Raw genomic sequence first — 9,393 nt, forward strand, 5'->3', positions numbered from 1 at the left:
TCTTTGCGCAGACCAGGGAAAGGCGGACAGAGGAGTGAGGGTGACTGGAGAGACACTTGCGGATGCGCGTGGCCGGGGGAACACCTGTGCGAGGGTCGGGGACGAGCCTTCCCTCGCTGACTCGCCGTTTCTCAGAATCCGCAAACAAATTTTTTGCTCAGCAAGGGCGCGTCAATGGTTTGCGTGAGGGAGTTTCCGTTTTCAAACGTGCAGAGGAGAAAAGGGCCGTCTGGGGAAAGGCAGGAGTAGACACTGTTTCCCCGTTTCCAGTCGGACCTGGTGGCTGATAGACGTCTTGGCAGGGAGAGTCGTCAGTTCAGCAGGGTCAAACGCAGTTCTCTCGCGGAGTTCCTCTTTTCGCCGGAACACCTCTGTACTCCGCAGCCAAAGGCTGTGCACATTGCATCCGCCCCCGCCCCACGCTGCATCAGAAACGTCGCCGAAACTGCCACGCGGGTGTTTGCCGTGCGGTCCCCTCGCTTGCCGTTTTTCAGCGCGTCCCTACACCTGGCGTTTGCCCGCACGGTGCCCTGCTGGAAGCGCCGGTATTTCTGGACCGGCTTCTGAGCAGCGGAAAACGTCTGCTGTGTGCAAACGCAACCTACTGGACAAGGGGAGTGATCAAGTGCTGATGAGAAAAGCCGGCATGTTGTTCGGGGAAGGTGTGCACGGGCGTAGTGCTCTGTAGCTTCTGATGAGCGACTATTTTTTAAGCGGTGCGTGGCAAGGCAGTTGTGCAAGACGTGCTGTCTGAAGGTTTCTGGCGCGGACGCGCTCGGATGGCGGGGACCCAAAAACCCGAGCGGTGACCGCTCGACAAGTGAGCCTATAGACGCTGTTTGGTTTTCTCGTGCTCGGGCGGGAATGCGTGACGCGAGTGTGTTTTCCGCTGCTTGCGGAAGGACAGGACATTAGCTCATTTGCCGTCTCCGTCGTGGCAGAAACCGTTTCTTCCTCCCCAGCAAGGCGCTGCGTTCCGCACTGCATGCAAGGAGGAGCGGGTTCTTCTCGGGGTGTTCGAACCCAGGAACGACGTCTAGCTAGCGCCAAAACGACACGGGATTCGGAGGTGGACAGCTAGTGGAAAGACGATGGGGATGACGGGCGTGAAATGCCTTTTGCGCCGTGGGTTCTTTGGTGGACGTTAGGCTTGTGGTACGCGCAAAGACGCGCGAGAAAAAGTGACAAAAGTGCGGAGGGGAAGAGGCGGTGCGGCTCTGTTGTGGTCCTCAAAAAGCGACGCCGCCTCGAGGTGACGCGTGCAAGCTTCATGCCGCTTTTGGTATTTTTTCCACTGTTTCAGCGGTATATCTACGTAATGCTCTCTAGCTGGGCCGGGGAAGACTCCGGCTGCTTCCCGAAATGGGGATGTCTTGGAATCGTAATTCCTGTAGTTGCGAAGGATATTTGTGTTTCAGCGGGTCTCTGCAAGTGATGAGAGCACACGCGGCAGGGGAACCCGGTGTGCATGAGTATCGCCACGGGAGAGAATGTAGGGACGAAGGGAGCCGGCGCACAATTGAAAATGAACAGGTTGTGTCGTCTCGGTTCTACCCCGCGCACACTTGCTTCAAGTCGGGGTCAAATGGTCTTTGTCACGTCATTGTTGAAGTCATTCGTTGTCACTGAAGGAAAGTCGTGCCCAAACCGTTGTTTTGGATTTGTATTTTTCTAAACCCGCGCGGGCGTGTCCTGCGGAAAGACGCGAGTTCCGAGCGGGCGAGGGCGGCCGTTGGGCAATGTGGCAGCGCTCGCGGTTGCCTTTCGCGACTTCCCAGGGGGGGTTGTGCTCCCGAGGCTGGGGCTCGCGACTGCACAGCGCCCAGAGGTTCTGGTTCGCGTTCAGCTCGGATTCGCTCGTGGGTGTACCCTCGCCAAACACGAAGGCTCACAGGGTTCAAGGGCGCTGCTGGCAAGCGGTTGAAAGATTGCCTTGTGTTCAACGCCCAAAGCTGAGTCGCGTCAGGAAAGCGTGTCTGACAGCCTCTACGAAACGTGCGGGGCTTTGAAGCTGGAGCCTTCATCGCGGCGGTATGGAGTGGAGGCGAGAAGGAGTGGCGAGGCAGGCGGGTCGGGGATGCTTTGAATTCGTGGTGACAGTTGAGACTGGTCGCTTCAGAGTTCCGTTTCGTAGATACACCGGGAGGAGCCGAAGGAAACCGTGGCAACGCGAGTCCATCCTTGCTCAAAATGTGGTGAGATCCAGGGGGGCGTTCCTGTCGACGGCATCACGTTTGATCTGTGCGTTGAAAACCGTACATCAGACGCACGCGGTCGGTTCTTCACCACAGGACAGGAACGGAATTCAGTCTGCGTGGACGAGCCCCAACTGTCGAGAGGTGCCTGCGCGGTTGCCGTCTCCATTTGAGGCAAAAAGAAGCGAGGGGATTGCGCAAGGAGGCGGCCAGACATGTTTCCGAGGCATGGCAGCGGTGCGATGACAGCGAGCCGTCCAGACAAAAAGAGGCGGCACAGGGACAAAGGGAGTTGAGAGGGAAAACGTGAAGAGCTCGTCTTCAACAGCCATTCAGCAGGTTTCGTCAGAGACATCTACGGGGTCTTAAGTGTTTGTGGCGAGCGATGCGTCGACCCGTTGTTCGACGTCGGGCATTTCAACAGACGGGGGCCCAGCCTCGGGTGCGCCACGCAAAATCATGAAATCTCTGTTTCAGTTGTATGTTGCATTCACGCTGTGGTCGTGTTCGTTGTTCTTGGGGATATCGGGAGTTCGATGCTACGGACTGAGCCGGAATAGCCAAGCGATTTCCAGCTCTTGTGTGCTACACGAAACCTTCCACACACTTTCTGAAGGTCGCGTGCTTCGCGAAAAGTTTTCCTTGATCCTGTCCGGTGTGTGTGGCACAGAGTTCGTCGGCGCGAATTCGTTTCGTCCGTCGAGCTCGGTGTCATTCTTCTTGTTTCTCGCTCTCCAGCTTTATTCGCCCCGTTGCCGGACGGCAGCTGCGTTTGCAGATGCCGTTATGCTGTGCGAGGCGCCGGTAATGCAATTCCAGTGGAGAGCTACGCTTTGCGCGTGCGAAGTGTGCATGTCGACACTCGTCAGCAGAACAGCGCGAGTTGATTTTGCCACTCTCTCCGGGGTTCTGCAAAGTAGAGGACGTATTTTTTAGACAGGCTTCCTGTTTGTTCATATTTCTCGGCTGCTCATCCACTTTCTGTATGCGTGCCCAGGCCATGCGCGCGGCTGCGCATGCATGTATATCTGTCCATCTCTTCGAGTGCAGATTTGTGTATGTCGGATTCTGTATGTGTTTCTTTGCGTGGGAGGCCGGTGGAGTTTTGTGTCAGGGAGGGGAGGCAACAGTGTGCCGCGTGGGGCCGTACCAGGCGGAGTCGGAAAACGTTGCTGTGTCGTGCATGTGTTTTCTTCGCAGGACTGGTGTTGATTAGATCGGTGCACACACCGGTGGCGAGTCAGGTCTGACTCTCGTGTGTTGTCTGTTCCTGGGGAAGCTCGGGGAGTTGTCTTTCGTTACGGGTTGTGTTCCGTGACGTGCAAGCATCCAAACAACGGGCAATTTTGATTTCGTAGCCTAGGATGCGAGAACCTGTTCCGCGGAAGCGACCTGCGGCGCTGAGACCGTGCGAGCAGAAGAAAGCGGTTCGGTTGCTGCGCAAAGTGTAACAGGAAGTCGTGTTCCTTTGTTACGGGGAAAGCATTTGATGCCCCTAACTCGGAGACCCAGCTTGGTGTAAACATTTTCTACTCCACTGCGTACGCGCCGGAGCACTGCCTGCTGTAGAGGATCGCGTGACGTGGAAGGTGAATCCCCTTACCTTGCAGAGAAACGCACACGCAAATTGCTATACGCGACCGCGTGGAGCACAATCGCACGAGTCGCAGCACTAGATGGCACGAAGTTTCTATTCCCGCTCTCGGCACAGGATTTCTGCATTTTTTTCTCTTTAACAGTTGCCAGTCCACAGGGGCATGCATGCGAAGTCCGCTGGGACAGACCGAGGAAACCGCTCGCCGGAAGGACAGACGCTTTCGGCCGAGCGCCGCAGCTGACGGACAGGTGGGAAGGCTAGGGCGTTTGTGTCGCCTCAGTTCGGCTGTCCGGTTAGGGCACGCTCCGCGCAGTCCACGCAAGGTTATTAACTGATCTGTGTAGATGGCATCGACTTCGCAGAACGTGATGCCTGCCAACTGAATTGCGCTCTTGCATCGCCTTCAGAGAAGACGTGACTGGAAGGTGTGCGCAGTTCACGTCTCGCGCTACGTCTTTACACTGTCAACGTCGACTGGCCAATTCAGTGTGAGCAGCGTTTTTTCGATTCGACACCAAACACGCACGCAGCCTTTGGGCCCGTCAAGGCCACCATGAGAAGCGCCGCTTTCGTTTTTAACCTCTCGTGCGATTTGTACCCCGACGCTTCGCTTGCCGGCAGAGAAGGAAGACTTGCAAAGCTCCTAGTGCCTCCCAGCAAGTCAGAGGGCAGGCAGCATGGCACGGCGCGAGCGTAGATGACATTCCGTCCGACGGCAGAGAAGAGCTACGGAAAGACAGAGCCTTTCTTACACTACGGGGAATGCCGTCTCCGAGAGCTTAGGGGCGACGACTCCATGAGCAGGCGCATTGTGTGCATTCCTCTGAACAGACACTAGACAGGGAGAGGCGTTCCGCTCCCCCCGAGGCACGAAACACGGAGACGAGCAACTGCGTAAGATTCGCGGCCGCGTCTTGCCTTGACAGAAAGGAGCCTCGAATAGGGCAGCAGGCTGCGATACCATTCGCGTGAGGGACAACTGTGAGAATGCACTCAGAGGCATTACGGAAGGAAGGGGATAGGAAACCGCTGGAGGACTCCCAGTCTCCAAAACCAATCCCGAACCACCTCGTCCTGTTTGCACACTGTGGAGGCGGCGCGCACGAGTCACGGCTCTGAGCTGTGAATGGAGTTGGGAAATTTTTTCCTCGTATTTTTTCTGCAGGAGATGGAGCTGTTCGTTTCTCTTGCGGAGGGCGCGCATCTCCTCTGCAATGAAAGCTACTTTGGACCCGACGCTCCTGCCTAGCCCTGTCGCGTCCCATAGCGCGCCTTTGGGTCGGCAGTGGTCGATGCCTCCTGCCTGTGCTGATACAGCCCCTCTGTGTGCGTTATCAAGGCTGCTTTCCGTCCCACCTGGCAGCAGTGATAAAGCGGGGCACGTGCCTTCGTTGGTTGGCCCGGCGCCGCTGTAGAGCGTCGATGCAGACGTTAGAGGAGAAGCCTCGACGGAGTCCCTCCTACCTGCCGACGCATCCAGAGGAAAAAGAGTCATGCTAGGAAACGCACAGGCTATAGATCGAGGCTCCGACTTCTCTATTTTCTCGCGCGGAACTACCTGCGTGGGGCACTCGATGTCTGTAGCAGCTCCTAGTGTCTGTTCTTGATTCAAGAAGTCCAAACGTCGGTCGGCTCCAGAGGGCAGATTCGCTGAGCCGACTCGAACGGCCTGTGGCGCCAAGGCTAGCTCTGTGCAGCCACACCAGCCTTCCTGGACAGCACTTCGCGTGCCTACTCGCTCGCGCTCGAAAGCCGCCTTCCTCCCGGCAGCCTGGATCGCAGAAGGCACATCGTCCTGGAAGGCCTCTCGGGAACGTCCCATTTCATGCATCCCGGGGAGACGCGGCTCCACCAGAACGGGGGCTTCCAACACTCTTGTAGGATGTCGGTACGCAGCGGCGGTAGCCGCTAGTTCACAGGTTCGCAATGCAGTCCGGAAATCGGGATCTCCTGCGGGCCCTCTACGCGCTCCGTATTCCTTCCTCAACTCTCGCTCAACGAGTCTCTGGTTCAGAAACTGGGAACCTCGGCGCAGTGCAAGACATCGCGCAGCGGGGCGAGTCTCCCCTGTATTTCGGCTGCTGCGTAAGCTGGCGGCATGCATCTGGACAGATCCCCCCAAGCGTGCGATCGAGTTGCCGAACACTGTTCGTTCGGTCGTTTCCAACAGCAGTCGAGCCTCTTCCGCGGATCCGACTGCTTCGTGCGCAGCACCTTTCGCTCTTAAAGGTTGGCCGTTTCCCGCCTGCGCTTTCGACAAAGACGAGCAGACGGGACCGGGAGAAGCCGTCTCGCGAAGAGCCGAAACCAGAAGGCCCGCGACGTCGTGCGAGGACGAAGGCGCCTCGCCGTCCGCGCAGCCTTCGTTGGGGAAAAGAGACTCATCTTTTTCGACTTGGAGCATCTCCCGCGCTGCCGTCGCACAGGGGAGGTGAGTCTCTGGTCTTGTGCCGAGCTTCGCCGAAGCAGGCGTCGACCCTGGACTTTGCCGTTCCTTGACAAGGCACGCAGGTATGCCTGCATGCACTTCTTGGCTGTCACTGTAGGGCGACATAGGCAGTGATGGAACAAGGCCGCGGAAAGTCGACGAACGTGAGGAGCATTCGGCGGCCTCTAACCTGGACAAGGACTGCGTGCAGTGCCCTTGGGGGATGCTTGCCTCATCGCTTGCGGAACCCCTTGAACTGCTTTCTGGAAAAGCGATTGTTGAGCCTGAGCTGGAGACCACTTTGTTCCCTGGGAATTTTTCGACAGCACGTGGAAACAAGCGGGGAGGAACTTTGACGGCGGGCTCCTCTCCCGTTCGTTGTTCGCCCCAGGGGGTGGTGCACGATTTCGTTGCCTCTTCCGTTGGTCCCGGCTCGGGGTGAGACGGTGTCGCCTCACGTTCAATGACTTGTTCCAGCCGCTGCTGGGTTACCTGCACGCGCAGACTGAATTGCGCATCTTTCCACGCTTTGAACCGCTCGTTTTCTTGTCCCCGCCCGCCGCTGGAGAGGCCGCGCCTTCGCGGATGGGTCTGATCCCCTTTCCCCGGCTGTATGAGCTGCGAAGCTTTCAACTCCGGGGAGAGGCACGCATCCGGCCACGAGATGAAGCGAACGAACGCAGGCGCAGAGCAGGCTGAGAGCGGCCGCGCTCTGCAGGGGTTGTCACAGCGTGCGGGCCCTCCCGTCTTACGCGAATTTTCTGTCTCACGATGCCAGTCAGCTACGACACAAGGCTGGGATGTCGCTGACGACGGAGCAGCAACGGCACGGGGTGAATCGTCGCTTCGCCGATGCCAGGTCTGAGAGGAAATCGTAGGAGTTCCGTCTTCATGAGACCGAAAAGAATCCGATGAAGCCCCGTCTGTCGCAGCAGGAAGGCCGTGGGTTTTCAGGTTCTCTTGCCTGAGAACGTCACGGGTAGGTTGGAATGAAGAGGCATCCACGGCAGAGTCAGCTTCGCTTCTACTGGGGGATCGACATGGGGAACGGCCGAGCGTCTGGCTGAGCAAAGCGCAAGGAAGAGGACCGGGCGACCGTGTCAAGGGCACAAACAGACTGAGTTCCTCCGAGAGAACAGGGATGTTGGCGCACGCCAGTTCGCCGACTGCCGACGCTTCGCATGAGCTCGACGATAGGTTTTCCATCGAGGAGGAACGCCGCGGCAGTCCGGTTGTCACAGCCGTGGGGGCTGGGGAGCACCGACGGAGGTGCGTTTCAGCCTCCAGCCCAGGAGACGAGGACAGAGCCGCAGAGGAAACGGAGGCAGATACGAAGGAGACGGAAGTTGACATCGCAGGTGGAGATATAGGTGCCCCGCGTCTTCCCACGGGGCCAGGAGACGTGAAGTCACCGTGTGGACTGGGATTAACAGACGGACTCGTCGGTAGCAAGAAAGGGGAGGACACGGCGTCGTCAGGCCGGGGGATCGGTCGAGAAGGGGGGACGGGCTCTTGCGCACATGCATCTGGACTGACGCCATGCGCGGAGCACGGGGAGACACAGAGAGAAGACTGAATGCAGGCGTGAACGCGTGACATCAGAACTTTCGGCGAGTTGGCCTGACTGGGCCGGGACACGTCGCACGAGGCGGGGGAGTGCGGAGACGGAAACACAGGACTAGAGGCTGAAGCCAACGACGCAGGTGACCTTGCGCATTGTCGAACACGACAACCCGGCAGTTGTCCAGAGTTCGTCAATGCGGCGCAACTCCGTGGGGTATCCTGTGGAGCATGTGCATCACGTTCAGGGGACGTTGAAGCGCGGTGTCCCGGATGCGAAGTCCGAGTCGAGGGTCGTGCCGCGATGGCCTGACTATCTCTCCGCTTTTCGAGATCTTTCTCTAACCCGAGCGTCTCTTCCGCCTCTTGCGGCGTGCTTGCGGCCAGAGAGCGTGCCTGCGGGGAGGCAGGCGGCAAACATTTCTCCCGTACGAACTCGCCGCCAGGAACCATTTGAGTGGTACCGCTGCTGCTCTCCTGGCGTCGGTCTCTGGCCGTCCCATCCACAGTTTTCGTTCGAGAAACTGCCGTGGCAGGCAAGCACTGGCCTAGGCAGATGTCGCTCGCCTCTCTGAAATTGGACTGGACAAAAACCTGCTCAGGTGGTTCGGGAGGGCCGTCGTGCTGGTCACGTCTCACTGCGGCGTCGAGATGGCATTCACGGAGAAGAGGGGCGGAGCGGCTGTCGATCTCGCCGTAGCGGCTCGCCGGACTGCAGGGGGTCTGGCGCTCTCGGGGACGGAAGAACGAACTGGAGGCGCCTTCAAAAAATGCAGAGCTGCTGGCGTCTCTCCGCTGTGACGCATTGCAGGCCTCGGCTTCGTGCTGTTGCGTGCTCGACTGAAGTGGCCTGTGACTGGCAGCCGGGCCGATTCGCGGTTGATCCTTTTCCAGAACATGTGCTCCTTGGGGATACGGCCACAAACGCGTTTGATCGACTACGTGGCGGCTTACAACGCTCCGCCGTTCGGGAGTCGCGCGGAAGTTGGCAGACTGCGCTGCCTGTTCTAAGGAAGTGTAGTCTGAAGGTGAGGAGGAAAAAGATTGAAGTTGAGCGGTGACTGGGGAGGCAACGTAGCTTTCCTCAGAACCAGTGCACTGCACGTGATTCCTATGCGCCTCGCTTTTGTGGAAACGCGCTGGCCACGAAGACAGCCGACATAACTGCTCCTCGAAAGTGCTCTGTGAACCAAGACGAAACGGAAAATTCAAACGGTTCTGTGAAGCGGGCATACAAGCAAATGCAGATGCAGGGCGGGAAGTGACGCGATCGGCAACACCGACAGGGAACGTGCCGTTTGGAGAGTGTTTGATGGCATCAGACGAATTAAAGCCAACGCAGGCGAGAGGTGGAGCGGCTCTAGGAACTCGGTAAAGACAAGGCGGTTCTGGATGTGGGCGCAGAAAAGACCCCATAGACCCTGGGTGGTGACAACTCGAATGCAGAGGCAAGATTTGTTGGCGCCTGAAAAGCGCCCTGGAACAAGGACGGTACGTCACTGGATCAGACGCTCCGGAGACCGTGGCCGCCCGACGAGAACTTGTTCCTCCTACCAGCAGGCGCCTCTCTCCCGCCTGTCTCTGAGTTCCAGTCAGCCTGCTGTGGGTTGTAG

The sequence above is a fragment of the Neospora caninum genome, chromosome VI (assembly GCF_000208865.1).
Source record: "Neospora caninum Liverpool complete genome, chromosome VI".
NCBI lineage: Eukaryota > Apicomplexa > Conoidasida > Eucoccidiorida > Sarcocystidae > Neospora > Neospora caninum.